The sequence below is a fragment of the Numida meleagris genome, chromosome 9 (assembly GCF_002078875.1).
Source record: "Numida meleagris isolate 19003 breed g44 Domestic line chromosome 9, NumMel1.0, whole genome shotgun sequence".
In the NCBI taxonomy this organism is placed as follows: Eukaryota; Metazoa; Chordata; class Aves; order Galliformes; family Numididae; genus Numida; species Numida meleagris.
The window spans coordinates 17,592,969-17,612,232 of NC_034417.1; the positions used below are offsets into that span (position 1 = coordinate 17,592,969).

A 19,264-nucleotide genomic window follows, 5' to 3' on the forward strand; every position below is an offset into this window, starting at 1 on the left:
TGCTGTTAGAGCTACATAAATAATACAGTAATTATTACTATTAATTAATTGGAAGGTGCTGCCTGTTGACTCCGCAATAAACATATTCGAGGCTAATAAACATCCCAGTGGTTATTTAGCTCATGATTCATTGATAGTGCTGCATCTGCAGGAAGATTGCTCACATTATCATATAAAATAAACACCAAGAGAGCCCCTGCTCCACCACCCCAGCCCCATCACACCCCAGCGAGAAAGCCCAGTCCCTGTTACATGTGTCGGGTGTAATGAATGCACCTCTTCTAAGGAACAAGCTGCCCATGTGTCAGGGCAGCTTAATCACTCATCTGCAAACTCCAGTTGGGCTCAGGCAGATGGGAGGTGGCCATTAGCAATCATACATTAAATATGTGTTGCATTAACCTGCCCTGCTCCCCGACCCACCGCTCACAGCAGATTTGTTAAGCGGATTGCATGGTGCACAGCAAAACCCCAACCTGGCTGTGGGTTTGGGAGGGTTTTTCAGCCACACAGGGGTGGGTTGGGGCACACAGCCCCGTGTCAGGGTGTACACACCAGCACAAGGCAAAAGATCAGGCGCTGATTATTGCCCTTTCCCAAGATGGAAGCTAATGCAAATAACCCCTCTGGTACAGGGCAGAGCCCAACGCTCAAATGGTAATTTACCCAATTCCTACAGGTTCAGCCTGGAAATGAGACTGCTCACGTCCCAGAGCACCCAGCCATGTGGGAAGGAGTCCAAAGGCAGCTGGGGGGGGTCTCACACAGCAGCCCCCAACCCAGGCAACCTCCTTTCCAAAGTGGTACTGAAAGAAATGGGGGTTCTCAAGGCAGGAGAGCCCAGGTTGGGGTGAGCATCTCGCAACCGAAGCCAATGAACCCTCACTGAGAAATGAATCCAAGAATTAAAGAGAATGACACAAAGCTTGTTAATGAAGAAAAAAAAAAAAGCAGGCATTCAGATGCCTGCAGGAAAACTGCTTACAAATGTACAGATGCTCAGCGCCAAGGTTTTTCAGTGGCTGACAGGGTTGATAAGAAGAGGGAGGTGTGAATGAGAACAGCCCCAGTACAGATGCTGCTCTGCTGGCTGCAGAATTCATTGCTGTTCCTTTATTTCAATAATATCACCTCTTACAGGTAAAACTGCAGCAATAACCTCCACTCTTAAAGACACTAGTATTAATATTTATCATGAATAAAACATGGAAAGTTATAAATAATTCAGTTATGAGGATGTTAAGTAAAATATTACTTTTCAACGACCCTATAATGTGGCTTTGAAGCACGGTTTTATGTTAAATGCCTAGGAAACACTGTGACCCTTGCCAAGACCAGCTGGTTTGCAGAAGATGCATTAAAAATTCATTCACTGAGCTACAAAATGCTATTTTTAACACAGGTTTACGAGTTTATTTACAGTTGAAGAGACAAAGGCTTTTGTAGCATCTCCTGTAAAACAGCAACCGAACTCGAATGCGAGCGGTTGCCTGGATGCTGCTTTCAGCCAGAAATAAATCTCATGGTGCGGGGAGAGGAGCGGAACAGGAGCATGGCTGCTTTGCAGGGCATTGCTCGGAGGGCCTCAATCTCTGCTGAGCCACCCAAGAATTTTACACACGTCCCAGGTGACTGCAACAAACTCCTACAGCAAAGTGCTTGCTCATGGCTGTCACTTGTCCTTCAGCAGAGTCCTGCTACCAGCTGACACGGAGAGGAGAGCTGCATCTAAATTTCTATGCTAATGGCCATAATCATTTAGAGAATAAATACACGCAGTCACAATATTCCCTCGCACTCGTGAGCTCCTAGGCAGGGAGACACCTGGAATCCAGCAGCCCGTGTTACCCATCGCTCTGCTGCAGTCTCTGCCATCTGTGTGCCAACGGAGGAGCTGGTGCTGCCCCAGGCCCCTCTGCCATCAAAGTGTGTATCACCCCCTTCCCATTCATCTGCCCTCTCCCATCTCCATGTGGAGCATGGTACCATTCACATGGTGAGCACAGTGTATCCAGCAAACCAGACCTGAATCCCGCACAGAGCCCCTGCTCCAGGGTGATGCTGCAAGACATGGAGTCCCAGTGCTTCGGCTCCTCTCACACCTGGACATTCACCGTGGTACACAGAGACTGACACAAAGCAGGGGGATAAAAAAACAAAATGCCACAGAATAAGGCTTGCAGAAGATGGGGAAACACAGAATCATAGAACAGAATCATAGAATTGCTACAGTTGGAGAAGACCACAAAGATCACCACAGCAACCCATCACCACCATGCCCACGAAACCATGTCCTTCCGTGCCAATGGCTTTAACAGCCCTTCCATGCCACTCACATGGGTGCACCTTCCCACCTGGGACAGATACCAGCTTGGAAGTCTAAGGCTGGAGGCAAAGGAGTTGCTCTTCCTCTCTTCTTCTCATCTTGGAGGACCTCAGTTAAAATGGGGCTGTATCATGGGTGAGGCCCTTCCCTAAAGAGAGGCCCTCATCCCAGTGCATGTCCTACAGACACAGCTCCAAAGCCACAGCATCATGCAGGTGAGCAGCAGCTCTCATCCTCATCCATATTCACAGGGGATTTGTTCTGGCAAACAAGCTTGCTGGGGCTCCTCTAATCGAAGGGCAAACACTCTCCCCAGCCTATCAGCTCCTGGGGAAAGGCCAATGGAATAAAACTGAAAACAGGTATCGAATGAAATTTCCTTGACTCCATGAAAAACTAAATTGAAACCATTAGTGGCCAATCCTTTTTTGCTCAGCACAGCATTAGTGCTAAGCCAGAGATTGACCTAGATTTGATATAGAAAAAGAAAACATTAACTTGGTATGTCAAAGTAAATCCCAGGCCTGCTAGAATCATTAAAACGCAAACATTATTATCAGCTGCAGACACAAGGGTAGGAAGAAAACTTACAAGGTTTGGTGCCAAGCTCGGTGTTAGGAGAGTACTGGGAAGCCCAGCTAGATCTGGAGTTGCATTGCCTTTTTGCTTCTAAATTACTTGTGGGAAGCAGATACCCAGGGCTGCGACATATGAGGATGCTGGGGAGGCGCTGAGCATCCCAAACACCAAGGCCAGAGAGCCCACAACCAGCAGCCCAAGGGAAAGATCTTTTCTCCACATTTCTGCCACCAACCTGTTAAATTCAGGCCTCTTCTAATGGAGGCATGTGGCTAAAATGCCTCTGAATTAATTCAGTGCATGGAACAAGGGTGTACCTGAGCTTCCAGCTGCTCCTGATGAGGAGGGCAGGCTTCGTTAGCTCCATTACAGCTGACGAATACGAATCCTGAGAGGCCCACGGTGAGAACAAGCCATGGGCAGGAGTAGGTCTATCCTGGTGCTGGTACAGCTGGTGATTTTCATACTAGTATTTCCAACTTCCTAATAAAACTGAACTTCCCTTTGGGCCAGCAGAAGTCAGGGTTGTTTTTAAAACGCAACGGCCCACCATGCCAGTTCAACCCAGTCCTGAACTGGTCTCAGGTTGGGCTCACAGCTGCAGCAGAACCAACTCTCGGTATCCCTGTGGTTCATTAAATACCCATCCTGACTGGCACTACAGCAAGGCACCCTCCTCAAATCACAGGCTCATAAAGGCTGGAAAAAACCTCTCAGATCCTCAAGTCCAACCCCAACCCACCCCCACCCTGCCCACCGACCGTGTCCCCAACTGCCACCTCTGCATGGTTTTTGGACACCTCCAGGGGCACTTACTCTACTGCTTCCCTGGGCAGGCAGCTCCAAAGCAAGCAGAGGGAGAAGAGCTTCTTCCATTCTCTCCCAGCCTAGGACACCTTCCCACTGCCAGATTGCTTCACCCAGTCTTTAAGACAAGACACTGCATCTTCTTTCCCTTTTTTTTTTTGAATAAAAGATACATTTACGTACTAAAAAAGCCAACACCACCGCAGCCCGGTGGCTGCTCCAGCTGCAGAGCGGCCCCGCGTGTCTAATGATGCCATTGTGCGCGGCTGCCAGCCCGGTGCTGAGCGCGAGCCGCTTTGTGCATAGCCAAGCGTGAACGGCAGCACCGCCCATTTGTCTATTTAATTCTCCAGGAGGAGCGGGGGCCTTTGCTCGCAGCTCAAGGGAAGAAAAATCGCCTTTCTCTCGGCTTTGGAAAGGGAAGGAGATCTTAAAGAGCAGCCGTGCTGCTCCCAGCAAAGGGAAAAGCCCCCTCTGCCTGCGCCCGCTAATCAAAGGGCTGAAATCCAATCTCTACTGTCTGTGCTGGGCATCAGATCCCAAAAGAAAACAGGCTGCAAGGCTCGGGAGTCAAGGAAGACATTTTGGAGGAGAACCCAAAATATGTGGGGATAGGAAAAAGGGGGGACTCCATCCCGCTCTCTGTGCTGGGCAGATGGAAGGAGGGTCACACTGATTGCTCACAGCTTCTGCACCAAGCACTTACTCCTCTCTGCCTGTTGCAGTCCTTTCCTCCCTCTGAGTTGGCCCAGGCTCTCTGCCCTCCCTGCATTTTGTGTGCTCCTGTCTGCTGTTGTCACACGCCATCGCCTCAAGCACAGCTGAGCACAATAATTTAAACGAGGTTGGGCGGACACCCCCGTTGATCACACCCCTCCAGCTGAGGGACAAAGTTCCCACCTGGCTTCTCTTCCCTGCCCTTAGCCCCTGGGATGGGGATGAAAGGGAGAACACGGAGTTAATGCCCTGCAGCAGCTGCCCGCAAGAGGCAACACGCAACAGATATTTTGCAAGAGGGAAAAAAAACAATCTGCCGCTTCATGACTCCAGTCCACCAGGAGGCAAGCTGCTGCAGATGCACTTCAATTCAGATGCATCTCAATTGCATTGAGATGGTAAATCTCTGCTGAGCATGGACTGCAGGAGGAGTGAGGTCCTGGCAATGTCTGCAAGCTCAGTGCCATCCTTTGGATTGCACCAGGGAGCATCCTCAGTGCCCAATGCCTGTGCCATTGCAAAGCTCCCTCTGAAGCCCAGCAAGCAGCCAAGGCACTGTCCATCTGAGCATCCTCCAGCCTCTCCTCCAACCCCTCTACCTTGTTATAGAGGAGACGGGCACAAAGTGACACCCACGATCACAACCCAAACCCGAGGTCCATCCCTACCACGAGGCAGCATTATATATCACTCCAAAAGATGCAATCCCAGGGACTGAGTGCCTCCCTCCCTTCCCAGCACGTCCCGCTGCATTACCTGCCACACAGGGCAGCCCACTGTGGCCACGTGCCTTCCTGCACCCTGTCGTTGCGCAGGGGAATTGAGTAATAACCACTGCCTTCAGCACTCTCAAATTGGTTCCAGGGAGAGAAGTTTCTGGGGGAGAGGGAGAGACTGGGAGAGACCTTTATCATGCAGCGCTATTGCAGTAATTTTTCAAGACGAAATTGCTCTCTGGCTCGTGACAGCGTTTAGTGTATCCTGAGGCGACCATTTGTGAAGCCAAACCTGTGGTCCTGCTGCCCTGCTGCTGGAGGGAGGGGGGAGTATTAAATGTCATAAACAACTCTTAATTTGCTCGGGCGGGCTGCATATGGGGCCGGCAATTCTGCGGTTCAGGCGGAGGTTATCTGTCAGCATCACAGCGTGCCGGCACCAAGGGTGACGCCGGTGATGAACCACAAAGGGCTCCTGTGTTTCTGTAAGGGGATTTCTTGAATACAGCAAACCCCAGCACTGCAGGAGGCTCCTGCACCCCAAGTAGGTCCAGGATCGCAGGATGCCCCCTGTTGCACCCACAGCTCACGGTGCTTTGGGCTGCTTCAACATCTCAGTGCCTCCCAGGCTCCCTCCAGAGCAGATGTTTGCTCTTTGCAAAATACCTATGCATTATCCCACTGAGACACCGAGGAGAAGGAGGGCACATTGCCCCACAGCCTGCAGCAGGCTGCAGGAAGCACCACGCATCACTGCCAGCAGGCAGCAGCCCTGCCAGCTTCCATCGTGCCTTTCCTGCTCCGACGCAGGCAGTTAAGGCGAATTACATGGTTACCACTGTGATTTGTTGCACAGTCATGATGTTTTCCAGCCCGCTCCCAAACGCTGACAGGGGATGGTACAAGAGGAAGCTCCTGCACAGCTGTTTTTGGCCGCAGAGCACTTTGTTCACAGCCAAGTGCTCCCGATAGCAAGCATAGACAAGCACTCCTGCTTTTAGCAGCCTGGAGAGGCTGCGAGCCATCCCAGCACTGCACCGAAGGGCAGAACAGTGCCAGGTGCTCTCCTGCCCCATTGCAACACCTCTGTTCCAACGTCCCCACTCACAGCTCCCGGCTGGGTTGCACACATGGCATTGCAAACCCTGCAGCCATGCCCATCTTTTTGGGCTTGCCAACGAGCACACACTTCATTTCGGTCGCTCCGGGGGCTACGGTGGAATTCAGAAACGTGAAGGACAGGAAGCATCCCATCACCGCTGCCCACGGAGATGCCATCGGCCTCACTCGCAGACTGGGAGCTGCCCTGATTTACAGGCTAATGAATTTTAAATGAGATGCATTTCTTAATTTTTTTGTTGTCAGCCCCCGTTTTCCTGCTAGCCATCATTCCAATAATAGCTTTAAATTTTCAGCATCTGTTTTTACCAGCTCTCTTGTAATTAGTTTACTAATGTATTTCAGTGAGCCTTTGTTATTTTCAGAGAATTGCTTCATTCCCAGCTATCACAGATAGCGCACTTCAGTCTATAAGGAGTTTGGCCTTTGTTCCCTCGTGGTTATTCACAGGGGGGAAGATGGCTCGGTGAATGACAAGCCTTTCTATCACCGCACATTCCCCGTTTAATGTCTTTATACTGGCTCATTAATTACCACAGAAAACTCCTTTCCGAATGGAACCTGTGATTTATAGGAGACTTGGGCAAGGTGCCATTTTTATCAGGCCGACAGCAACCAGCCCCGGCGCCGTTAATTCACTCTGCATTTCCCCTCCTGCTGCAGGGTCGGAGGGAGTTCTGTACAACGTGGGCTGCTCTCGGCTGCAGGACCCCCAGACACACCACGCTTGCAAACCTCAGGGTCGGGCCAAGGAGAAGAGCTGCACAAAGACACGGGGCAAAGCTTCTGTAGAGCTAACCCAGGTTGAGAGCAGATCCCTTCCTTCCAAAGGGAGCTATGTGAACAGCGGTCTCTCTGTCTGAGAAAAATGAGCTGTAAATCCCTCCATATAGTGCTTCTTTCACCACTCCCATACGCTGTGTCGAGCAGAACAAACTTCCTCTTTTCATTTCATAAGTAATGAAGTGGAGGTAGGAACGGCGCACATGCTGGCTAAAGAAGTGATTCAAGGTGGAAAATGAATCACCCCGGCTGGATTTCCATCGCTGGATGCAGAGGAGCCACCTCACAGCCCTGCACGGGAATATTCAGCATCCTCTGTGCAGAGGAGGGACGAGGGGCCAAAGGACCAAACGCAGATACAGAGCAAAAGGCACAGAGTTAACATCACAAAGCGCTGCCCTAACGCTCCTCTCTGCTCATTTTAACACCCAATTTCTCTTGAGCGTGTGATTTTCCAGCACGTTCTGCTCCCACCCCTGGTGGCAAGCAATGCAATTGTGTTACGACGCGACGTGATCCAGACTGAAGGTGACAATGTTGAAGATTTAGAAAGGATTGAGCTGCTGTGATACTGAGAAAAGACAACTTCCTCCACGGTGTGCTTTCCCTCCGAGCAGCGGCGAAGCCGTTAGCTGTCATCCCTTCCCCGTGGCTGCGCTACTTATATAAATTCCTGTTCGCTCCTTGGCAATAGCAACAGCTTCCTATTTTTCTGGCAGCCATCCAGGGAAATTCAAGCTGAATTACAGCCATTCTTCAGAAAATAGGCCAAATCCACGAAAGCGGGACACATGACCGCGTACGTAGAGCTTGTCCTTTTTTTTTTTTTTTTTTCTATTTATTCGCAGCGAGGAGCCCCGGCGGCTGAAAATAGCTTATCTCTGGAAGTTCCCTTTTCCGTTCGCGGCTGCCGCTCCTGGCTGCTAGCCAGACCATTACCACCTCAAAGAGAAAGTTCAGAGCCGAGGCACATCGGGCCGCGCTGTGCGCTGGGTGTGTTTTGATGTTGGCCGTGATTTCTCGCGGTGCGATGGGGATTGTGTTTCTGCACAAGTGCCAACGCACGTTAGCTCCTTTCTGCTCCTCCGCTGGGACGGCTGCGCCCCACGGGGCTGAACCCACGGCAAAGCAGGGCTTGTAGCATGCCTGCATATGTGTGTGTCACAGCCTTGGGGACAACAGGGGCTGGGCTCTGAGACCGGGGTCCCTCCAGTGACAGTAATGGGATCCCTTCCGACACCCAGGGTGTCTATGAGCTGTGGCTTACCCTTGTGGGGTCCAGAAGGAGCAGCTGCTCCATCCCAGTGCAGTTCTATGCCTGGAACGAGTCCCTGTCTCCTCCACCTGCACCACAAAGGGTCCTAAATAGGGTTGGGAAACGTGTCCCTGCCCAGAAGCATGGAGAAACACAAGTGATGAAGAGGACAATGGTGTGGAGGATGGTAACGCAGAGGATGAAACTGATGGCAGCTCTCAAGGAGGAGTTAGGACCTGCAGATCCCACCTTTGTCTTCCTTGCTACCATCAGACCATCACCAAACCCAAGGACACATTCCAGAAAACACAGTTCTCCAAAGACAGCTCCCAAACTCTTCACCCAAGCTCTGCTGATCAAATTAAACTCATCAGACATATCAAATCAATCTTGTTACCATTGAGGACTCCCCAGAAAGAGGTGGGTCAAGGAGGCAACGCTCCCACCGTCCTGTTGCGCTGCTCCTGGTTCTCATCGCTTCCAAAACCATCACTAACACCACAACGTCCCAATATCACATCGAGGCAGAACCATGGCAAAGGTCAGAAGAAGGGGATCCACAGATCCACTGCGAGTGCTGAGGTTTCCATAGGTAGCCACACCACAGAGCAGTGTGGGTTTCCTATCCATCACATGGCCTACAACTGCAGGAAGGGAGGGCAGCAGTCGGCAGGGCCACATGGAGGGGGTCTATTGATTTGCTGGGGGGGGAGGAGGAGGAGAGATGGGAAGAGAGTGTGCTATTTCCTATTGTGAAACTTGCAAATATTTTACCCAAATCTGTTTGAGGAAGCAGAAACACATGAAGAAGCATGAGCATCCCTCCAGAAATACACCACCACTTGCCAGCCTCGCTTCGAAACATCTCCTTGGCAGCAAAATTCAGCGTCATGAGCAACAGACAAGAGGAGATGCTCAATGCCCAGCCCAGAGGAGGACTCAGCTTCTGTCAAAGGAAAGGCTGTAGGCACAGAAGAAAGGCTGGACATGGTGATCTTCGTTGGACTAGATGATCTTAGTGGTCTTTTCCAACCTTAATGATTGTATGATGCTGTGAAAGTAGCCAAGAGATCCCGGTCTGTATACCAGAGAAACAACATTTAACCACCTAAGCTCCCTGTCATCATGAGATTCCATTTTAATTAAGGTTTGGGATGTGCACGTGGGATGCTAAGTAACAACACCGACAAAGGAACGTGGGTTTTGGAGAGCAGGCAGAGGTCAAACGCCGTGCCTGGCCGGTGGGGCTGCAGGGGGCATTACTTCTGACTATGAGCTCTGAGCTGAGCTTTAAGTTTTGCAGCACACGGGGGAAATCAGAGCCAAAGCCCTCTCAGCCTGCTCCTGCGGGAGCTGAGCGCTCCCTACGCCTGGCAATCAGTTTTCTCCCTCCTGAAATCTGCATCTTTGCCGGAAAAAATGCTCACACCTCAACTTCTGCTATTAGCCAGAGATGGAGAGTTGGTAACAGATGCGTGATTGTGGCACAGACTGCTAGAGTGCTGAAAAACTGCTGGGACACCCGAAATAAACAGGATGGCGATTAAGCGCATCTTAACAAAACCTCGTGGCACATAATGGCTCCCAGGGAGACCGATGGTGACATCCGACCAACTTGTTTATGTGACCAGATTGTCCAATAAGGGGTTTTGTGCATGCACAGGGCAGCACATCCTGCATGCACATTCAGGTGGGGAACAAAAGATGGGAAGCAGAAAAATCAGTAAGGTGCTGGCACGGGACAAGGCAGAGGAATCTGCGTGGAAAACATCAGCAGCAACTTCACAGCCCTCCCAGCCACGAAACGAAACAAATAAATAGAGAGAGCTCCAGGAATTAGCTGCGATGGTGACAGCGCTGAAAGAAAATGAAAGCAGAAGGGGGAAAAAATAAATAAATCCAGCCAGGCTGGCTTTTGTGTCACCGCACAATGGGGCACGTCAGCCCCGGAGCCTCCGCAAGCCATCACCCGCCATCTGGCACTGGGCTGGGCTGCTAATGGGGGGCCCCGGCCCCCAGCTGACTCCTAGAGCCACGGGGGAAATCAAGCTGATGAGCTACCCGCATTAAGCCATCTAAATGAAGGCAGATGCATGGCCGCTCGCGAGAAATTTGGCTGGTGAGCTGCTCGGATGGTGCGAGATCGCTGCAGCATGCCCTGGAGCATGCACAGCACCCGGGCTGCAGCAGGGTCAGGGTGGGTCCAAGTCATCCTTGCTTGTTTGCAAGACGAGCTGTGTGCAGAGGGATCCCTTCTTCCCGCTCCCAGCTTGGTACAGAGATGCACGATGCTCTCCACATGCAGATGTCTGGATGCAGCAGCCCAGCTGAGCACTGTCTGTTCGATGCATTGTTCTCAAAAGCAGCCTCCAAGTGATGTTCTTCTAATGCTTTATCAGAGCAGATCCGCTAGGAGACTGCTGTGCAAGGGGTGCACGCAGAGAAGGGGATGAAGGTAGTGGTATCAGCGCTCGGTGCCAGGCTTGCCAGCCTGCATGGATGCAGGGCAGCACCTCTCCCCACGAGCCAATCCTGTTGATTTTGGCAGGGTCATCACGACAGAGGAACACTCATCTGATTTCCCCAAGCGCTGTGGCACTGAATCAGGGTGCCAGAGCCTGGCACAGGATCACAAGAAGAAATTCAGCGCTGTCCTGGTGAGGCAAAGGGTTGGCTGAGTGCCTCATGGAGGACACGAGGTCCAGCTCCAGCCCCTTCCCCTGCCAGCTGCTGCACAAGAGGAGAACAAGCCACTGGGGATTAAGGATGTACGGCTCTTCCTACGCAGGGAAATGCAAACTGGGGAGCACATCTTCAACCCATGGAGCATGCACTGCTCTGAACATAGCAGTGGGCTTAGAGGCCAACATTTCAGCATCACTATGCACACCCAAGGAACCTCTCGGGGGGCAGCGACACCTCGCAACACGCAGGTATTTGGAGATCTGTCACAGCTGCTGGCAGCTGAGCTCCTGATTACAGCACCGAGGCTAAACCCAGAGCCTTTCTGATGACTTTGGATTCACAACCCATTCCCACCGATGGAAAATTTGATTCCCAAATAGATCCACCAGGCAGCAGCCTGAGTGATTACGGTCCTGCTCTGCAGAGCTGCTATCAGTTGCAGGGAGGCAGAAACACCCATATTTTACCTAACGAGGTGGGTGGTAGCATATGGTAAGCGTGGGTTACACTTGGTCCCAGGAGCAACACTGCAGCACTTGCACAGCTCACGCTATCCCCACATCACGTTCCAGGTCTGTAACATCCCACCAGAAGAGAAGCAGAATTTTTTTCTGGGGTGGGAGAACGGGAGAAAACCTCTCCATGCAATTAATTGGCCTCCAAATGGAAGGTCGCTGAAATAATCTGTTGGTAAACACAAAACGCCACTGGGATAACAGCTGAGCAGAGGCTCGTATTAAACAAGCATCTCCAGATGAAAATATCACTCATCTAAAAGGCATCACCATTCATTCATGCTCAATAAAACACAAAATGGTTACAGATAGAACTGATGGAAAAATGAGAGCGAGAAATGGAAGTAAAGGTAAACCTCCCAGGCAGAAAGCGGTGTAGGAAAGGAAAAGCAAAACTGTGCAGGGGCTGATTCAGCAGCCTGCTGGAGGAGAAAATTCAAAGGCAGGTTTTAATATCTGACAGAACTTTCCTGCTGGCTGATGGAAGCACAGGAAGGGAATAACAGCCCTGGTGTACCCCACAAAAAAAACGTTTTAAGCAGCGTTGCTTTACTCAGTCCTGCTGCTTTTAAGGACATTTATGGATCACAGCCATCCCTCGGTGTCTTACACCTACCCGAGCATCTCCTCTACCTGCCCAGCAGCAGCTCTGCACAGGGCCAAGCTCCTCCAGCACATGCACTGTCACAGCTTCAAGGAACTGCAAGGGGCCAAGCTTGAAGGATGACAGGAACCAGCAAGGGTCTGGCCAGCCAGCACTGTTCCCCTCTCTGTTTTATAGATGATTTCTCCATCTAATAAAGAAGCAGAACATTATCTGCCATTTCTTCTCTTATTTCCCAAGGAGCAATAAGACTGGAAACATCTTTTTGTCTTGCTAATAAAACCTTCACAACCCTCTTCCCCGACAGCCCCTGAGCAAGGGCGATTTCTTAGACAAGAAACACGGGGTCAGTGTGGAAGGAAGAAGTGCACTCTGTGCTCAGGGACCACCCCAGCTCGGGTGGTAGTGTGAAATGCCACACCTGGATGTGGGCCACAAAAATGCTGCCCAGGCTTGTTCCTGCCAGTCACTGTATACCAAGGGTGTTACTAGACAGAGGACAGCCAAGGTCTAAGAGCTACATGGCCAATCCAGGGAAAATAATAAAGAAAATCAAGATGGGTTTTTGGCAGGTCCGAGTCCTATTTTGTTTTGCTTTTATTGTGTTGGTCCTGGTACCAGCTTGTACCTGCCTGCCTGCTGTTTCCAGCTTGATCTCACACTGTGGAGTCAAACACCAGGCACAGCTGGCCATGGGTGGGCAGATGTACCTACACATCTCTGTGTGCAACCATACATCCCAGCGGAGAGCACGCTTTACTGGCAGCAATGCTCTTCTCCCCAGATCTCAGCATTTCCAGCATTATCAAGCTGGTGTAGGTATAGAGGCAAAACCATTCAAAACACACAGCAGGCTGTAGATATCTTGAGATATCTACAGACAGTAGATGATAGTAATTTCTCTAAAAGGCATGTGGTCATCGGCGCAACAAATAAACCCAGTGTGTGTCAGTAATTTCCACTCTGCATTTCCAGGAAGGAGAAGCAGCACAAAAAGGGCTGTCAGAAGCTCTGGGTCGATGTCAGCTGAGAAAGGAAGGGGTTGGTCATGGCAGATAATTATCGAGATGCCTTAATTGGGAGGATGAACAGGGGGAACAAGGAGGAGAAAAAACACCCAAGGCAAGAGGGCTTAATCACACAGGAGGAGTCTCTATTCCGGTCCATCCACACGTGGATGTCTTTGAAGGCATTTAAATCCAGGAAACTGCTCCTGGCCACAAGAACCAGCCAGGAACAACAGCAAATCCACAGACCAGCGGGAAGAAAGCTGCAGAGGAGGAGGAGGAGAGCAGAAAGCTTTTTTTTTTTTTTTTTTAATCACACAAATCAAAGTAGAGGGAAAACTTCATGTCACAGAAACCCAAAGCCAAGCTACTCATACATTCAATCACAAAGCCCAGGAAGGAGAGCTCTTTCCTTCCTTTCTGCCAAATGCTTTATTTTTTTTTTTTTTGTCACGACTGGTTTTAATTAGCAGCCTGCCCCTCTGATGCTCGTAGATGAAGCTGAGCATCCCAGCAGGACCCATCCGTGCTCCCAGGGGCAGCTCATGCCCCCGGTCCCAAAACCTGAGAGCAGCAGGGAAGCAGAGCGTGGGGCTGGTGTCTGCACCGGGATGGCCAGGTTTCCATAGGCTCTCTCCCTTTCTCAGCAGCCCTACACTCCCCAGCAAGCTCCAGGTACAGCTCTGAGCTCCCCCTCCTCCCCATTTGCAACCAGTTTCCACAGATCAGCAAGGAGACAGCTAACAGACATCATCCCCAGCACTGCTCCTGCTTCAGTGCTCACTGAATATTGCCAAGAGCTCCACTATTAACGCCTGATCCCAGGCCCAACCGGGTGCTCTCCACCTGCCAAAAGGTCCACGCCATTTGCTTTGATGCTCCTTAGGTTCAGGGACATGGTTTAGTGGGCATGGCAGTGATGGGTCAACAGCTGGACTAGATAATCTTAGTGGTCTATTCCGACCTTAAGGATTCCATGATTCTATGGTTCTTGCTCTTGCCCTGGACCACAAGATGCTCAGATCCTAGCTTGGCACACAGCAAACAGCCAGGAAAAGCTTCTGTTGGAGATAACATCATCCTTCCCCTGCAGTCCTTCAGCCTACCTGAGAATAAGAACTACTGGTTCCTTAAAGCAGAGTCTTGTTTAGAAGAGCACACACCGCTTCCCTCTACATTAAAACAGCAACCTGACCTCAATAAAGTATAAAACAATTAACTTACTAATTAGTCAACAAATAACTGTTTCACCCAAGTAGATACTAAGTTGTTAGGAAATCTATTAGCATTTCCACCGTAATTTCATGCTTTGCTGATGATGAATAAAACAAGGTTGAATGGGACCTATTCACAACCTGAGCACAACGCCCATTAGCTGCAGGATTGCTAGTGGGAAGCTGCTTCCACAGGGCCAGGCAGGGGGACCCGAACCTCTGACAGATGGCATCACCAACACCACATCAGTCCCAAAACCCAGCCAAAGTGTGTGCAGCCAAAAGGAAGAGTGAGGGCTGGAAGGGAGCGAGCTCTCCCTGTGCTCCCCACAAAACGTGTAGGGCAAGGGGATCCATGCAAGTGGATCAGGCCAAAAGAATCCTACAGATTGCTTAATGGAACTGATTTAATTATCCCAGCCAGCCCCACCATGGGCAACAGAAATCTTACCGAAAAAAGTTGGCTTGTCGACCAACCTCCTTTTTGACAAGATCAGTGTTCCACTGACAAAGCACAGGGACTGCTGCACTCACCGCAGGGTCACGATGCTGGGACCGTATGCAGCCCTGCATCCAAGCACTGCACAGCCCGCCCCACTCAGCAATGCACACCCCCGGAACACAGCCCCTGCTTTCCTTTTATCCCAGCGTACGCCGGCACGGGAAGAATTTGCATGTTAGAACAATTAGACGTGAAACATTACATGCCTTATCGCGGTGATATTACATAATTGGATTTGCAGCGCATAGAGATAATGAAAGCCAGAGCTTCCAGCAGCCAAAAATATAAATCAGACACTGCATTTTCTGCAGTTAAAGTCCGGAATATTTTAAGAGGCCCCACCAAAAACATTGTTTACATTAAGAAATCGAATCGTGTTATTAGGCCCTCCGTTTATCTAGTAAAATCTTTAAAAAGCTCATAAACTCGTTACTTTATTAGTTCAGACTTATTATATGTATTTGAAGCAGTACTCGGAGGTATTGTTAAGCTACTGCAGGCAAGGGTTACAGGTCTTATGTATTTTCCTTTTGGTAGGACCAGATGTGTCGGCGGCGGTGCTAGGGGCTGGCTTGGAAGCTTTGCTCAGAGTAAGCCCGTGTGTTCCTGCTCAGTGGGGACCTCCAGCACGCTCAGCTCGGGTTTTTGGGATAAGTCTTCCCCTGCCTGCCCTCCCCCAGAAGGAAGGGCCACCTGTCCGTGCAAACCCAGCTGCAGACCTGCTCCCGAGGTGCTGCTGCCTGGATTCCTTGCGCTAATTAACCCCCGTGTATTCTCGCTCTGCGTCACCAGAGCACGCAGGATCCTGGTGCGACGGAGAACTGTTTACACAGCGATCCATCTCCATCACCCTCTCGGACGCAGAGGTCTTATGCAAATAGATTAATGTGTTCATTTGCATGTTTGATGAATATGCCTCGTCACGCCCGTAGAAGTGACAGCAAACATCCTAATTACCAGCTCGTGAAGCAGAGCGGTGCCAGGACTCTGCCAGGTGACACCATCGCTGCTTGCAGCTCTGGTAGGGGCAGGGCAAAGAGCTCTGATCCCAAAGCCTCCCGCCACCTCCCACATGTGTGCTTCAATCTCCAGCACTGCATGGGATTCCCCTGCCACCCTGCTCACAGGGATCTGCAGGAGGATCACAGCTGAGATGGGGGGAAGCAAAACCAACCTCGCCAGGGGACCCCAAACCATCCTCAAAATCCAGAGTGCAAAGCCACAGATCCCCAGAATGAGGGGGATGTTTCCTGTTGGAAGTCTTGGTATTTTAACCAGCTCCTCTGATTTCGGGAGCTTGGATCTGATTCAGAAGGGCTTAAAGCCATCCACAGCAGGATGCATGAACATAAGGGCAGTGAGCCCAGCCTCCAAAGAGAGCACCCCTATGAGCCAAAATCATGCTCCAGAGCCTCCCGGACATATGCAGACCTCTATTAAATCACTTTGGGCAGCACTACTCCAAGCAAACTATGCTTTTCCTGCCCCACCTCTACCTCTTAGCCCCACCACCCCAAAGCTGGCCCCACAGCATCCCTCAGGCCCAGTCCCACGTCCCCCTAATTCCCCCCATCCCACAGCAGCTGGACTCCAGGTGAGCAAGGGGCTCACGGTCCCCACGACCCCGCTGCTCCTTTCCCCCTTCCCCGCCGCCCGCTGCCTTTGAAGCTTGGCTAATGACAAAATGACATCCTGCCCCTTCCACCCCCCTGCCCAGCCATGGGGCCCCTCTCCTGACCTTAAGGTGTGACAGCTCGTCAGGTTCAAAGCCTGGGGAGGATGCTCAGAGCCGTGGCCCTTTTTGCAGCCCTGGAGGCGATGGCGCTAATGGACGTCGCAAACCACCACATTCTGCCTTTCCCCACAGCCCAGGAGCACTCAGGAAAACAGATCTCCCCTCATTTTTTTTTTTTTTTTTTTTTTTTTTTTTTTTTTTGCCAGCGGAGATATCAGCAGATTCAATCACAACACTGGGAGTTTGTCCCTGGAAATCAAGTCTTTCCACCAGAGCTCCCCGCACCACCGGAGCCTCAACACTTTATAAAGTCTAATTATCGATTCGTGCCGACGGGGCACCGAGCACTGCTAAGAGAGGGATCGGATGAAAGCAGCTCTGTCTGATTTAATATGCCATTACATCAGGTTCCCCTTACCTGCCTCTCAGCTCTGACACTGGTGAGAACAGCCAAGGCTTTATCTCTTCAAGTGTCTCCCATCTCCTCTTTAAAAAACAATAATTAAAACACTTGAACAAAGCCCTCCCAAGGTTTCCGAGCAGACAGGGAAAACATTTGCAATCTCTCCCTCTGCAGTTTAATATTGGCAATCAGTTATCGTGGGCTCAGATTTATTTAATGGGATGTACAGCATGAACAAGCAACCGTCTCCCATTAGAAGCCGGGGATGCAAAACTCCATCACTGGCGGCTGCAACCATCATAAAGGCCATTAAGGGAGCTAGTCTGCCTAAACGCACATAATCAGCAAATTTATGGCCTGCTTCTTCTGGGCGGTGAGGAATTGGCGGAGGCAACAAAGCTGCGTGATGCTCAGGAACGCCGGCTCCCTGAAACCTGCAACAGTTTGGTGCTGGTATGCGCCATGCGCGTACACTGAGCGGCCCGCGTCGATTTAATGGACTCCCCCAAGGGCTTTGGTATGGGTTTTATAGTGCATAACTAATACTGATAAGCAGGCGTGATAAGGTAGTGTTATTACCCAACTAATGGGTCACTTCATCCACAAATACTTTCTAATTTAATTGAAAACAGCAACGTGAGCTGCCAGCAGCCAAACCTCCCTACCATTGGCACCGGCATTCCCGGCGGTGTTCTGCTTTCCCCTTCCCACCTTCGGTAGCTCCTGAACCATGGCAGATGCCTCCAGACCACGTTCTGCGACTACAGATTCACAGCCGAAGACCTCTGGATCCAATTCAGCCGTGCAGCAAGGAAGTGCAGCTCCCAGGGACTTCAAAGGGAACTGCATCCATCACTTTCAGCGAGGCTGAATTGCCCTTTGCTTATACCTACCTCCCTAGGTCTGCCCCGAAAAGGAAATTCCTCGAATAACTTCCATGTGCTTAACCCCTCGGAAATGGTAGGCATTAATAAAGCCCCCCCCAGCATCCGCTCGCCCAACAGAGGTTGGAGGCCATCACAGCAGCGATGCTGGCTGGTCATTAGCAGAACAACACACCTCCATGTTTCCATTCCGCTGGAGAGCAGCGTATTGCTCGCCTCTCCCGAGGACATTCCTGAAGAGCACAGCTCCCATTAAGCAAATTGCTCTAACGAGAGCCTGGTCTCCTTTAATAACAGCTACGAGAGCAGACGGACAGATCAGATGAACTTCTCAGTTACTGGGTACTAGGGGAAAACACCACGGCTTCTAATTCACGGAGAAGAAAACATTTTCTCTGTTTTCTCCCTTTCCAGTTGGCCGAGAGCTAACCCTCCTCCTCAGGAGTACTTTTGCCCATTCTCATTGATCCTCTGCTCGGTCCCATGAGGTGCAGCACACAGCAGTGCTCCAGCTCAGCTCACGCTCAGAAATGAGACCAATACCTATGGCTAGAAATGAGAATTACTGAAGTATCAGTAGTTACCCCTCCAACTTGTGCCTACAAACTCTGTGAGAGGCGGCAAGCCCCTGTCCTGCTTAAAATCAGAAGTCTTCTTTAATTAAGCAATGGGAGAGGCAGACCCCGGGTTCTCGCCGCAACCACCAGAAAGCACTGAGGTTTGCAAAGCTGGAGCACATCTAAAGGAAAATAAAACGTTTCCCAGCCCGTCCGTGTGTGCATTTCCCTTCATTAGCACTAAGATCAACAATTTAACAGGAGGCAGCCAGGGGATAGCAAGACCAATCCAAACAGTTTTACTTAAATTCCATCTAAATGAACCCAGTTTTCTGGGCTTTTAGCAACGGAGGGATAATATATGGCTATTAAAGAGCATGTCAAAGCCCCAGTCACACAGTCTGGGCATTCAGTTAAAGCGAAGGTCACAGATCTGTGCCCTGGGGCCAGGAGAAAAAGGCTCAGAGGAAGAGGAGTGGCCATCTGGTCCCCCACTTATGCAGAGGTCACTGCTTTCTGTCACCCCCCTCCCCGTGGCCTCTGACTTCTAGGACTCAAAGAGGAAAAAAAAAAGCCAGGCATGATGAAAGCGGAGCCCTGATGTGCCGAGACAACTTGCTAAAAGAGCCCTAACTAAAACCAGCCCCATGCTCCGCGCGGATAAAGGGACAGCTCTCGCCTGCCCGGCGCCCGCTGTGCCTCTGCCACGTGTTTTTCCACGCACCGAAAATGCCTGGGACAAAACCTGGAGTGGGGCAGAAACCTGTGGGGCAGCTGCAATGGGGCAGCAGGGACCCGGTGTGACGCTCACGAATGCAGCAGCAGCAGCGAGGTCAGGCTGGAAAGCGGGGGGCAG

At 50.9% G+C, this 19,264-nt stretch overlaps 1 protein-coding gene across 1 annotated transcript in view; it reads right to left on the bottom strand.

The window, feature by feature from the left end:
- IGDCC3 (immunoglobulin superfamily DCC subclass member 3) overlaps positions 1-19,264 on the bottom strand; it is an 88,505-nt gene that overhangs the window by 40,895 nt on the left and 28,346 nt on the right. The window lies entirely within an intron of this gene.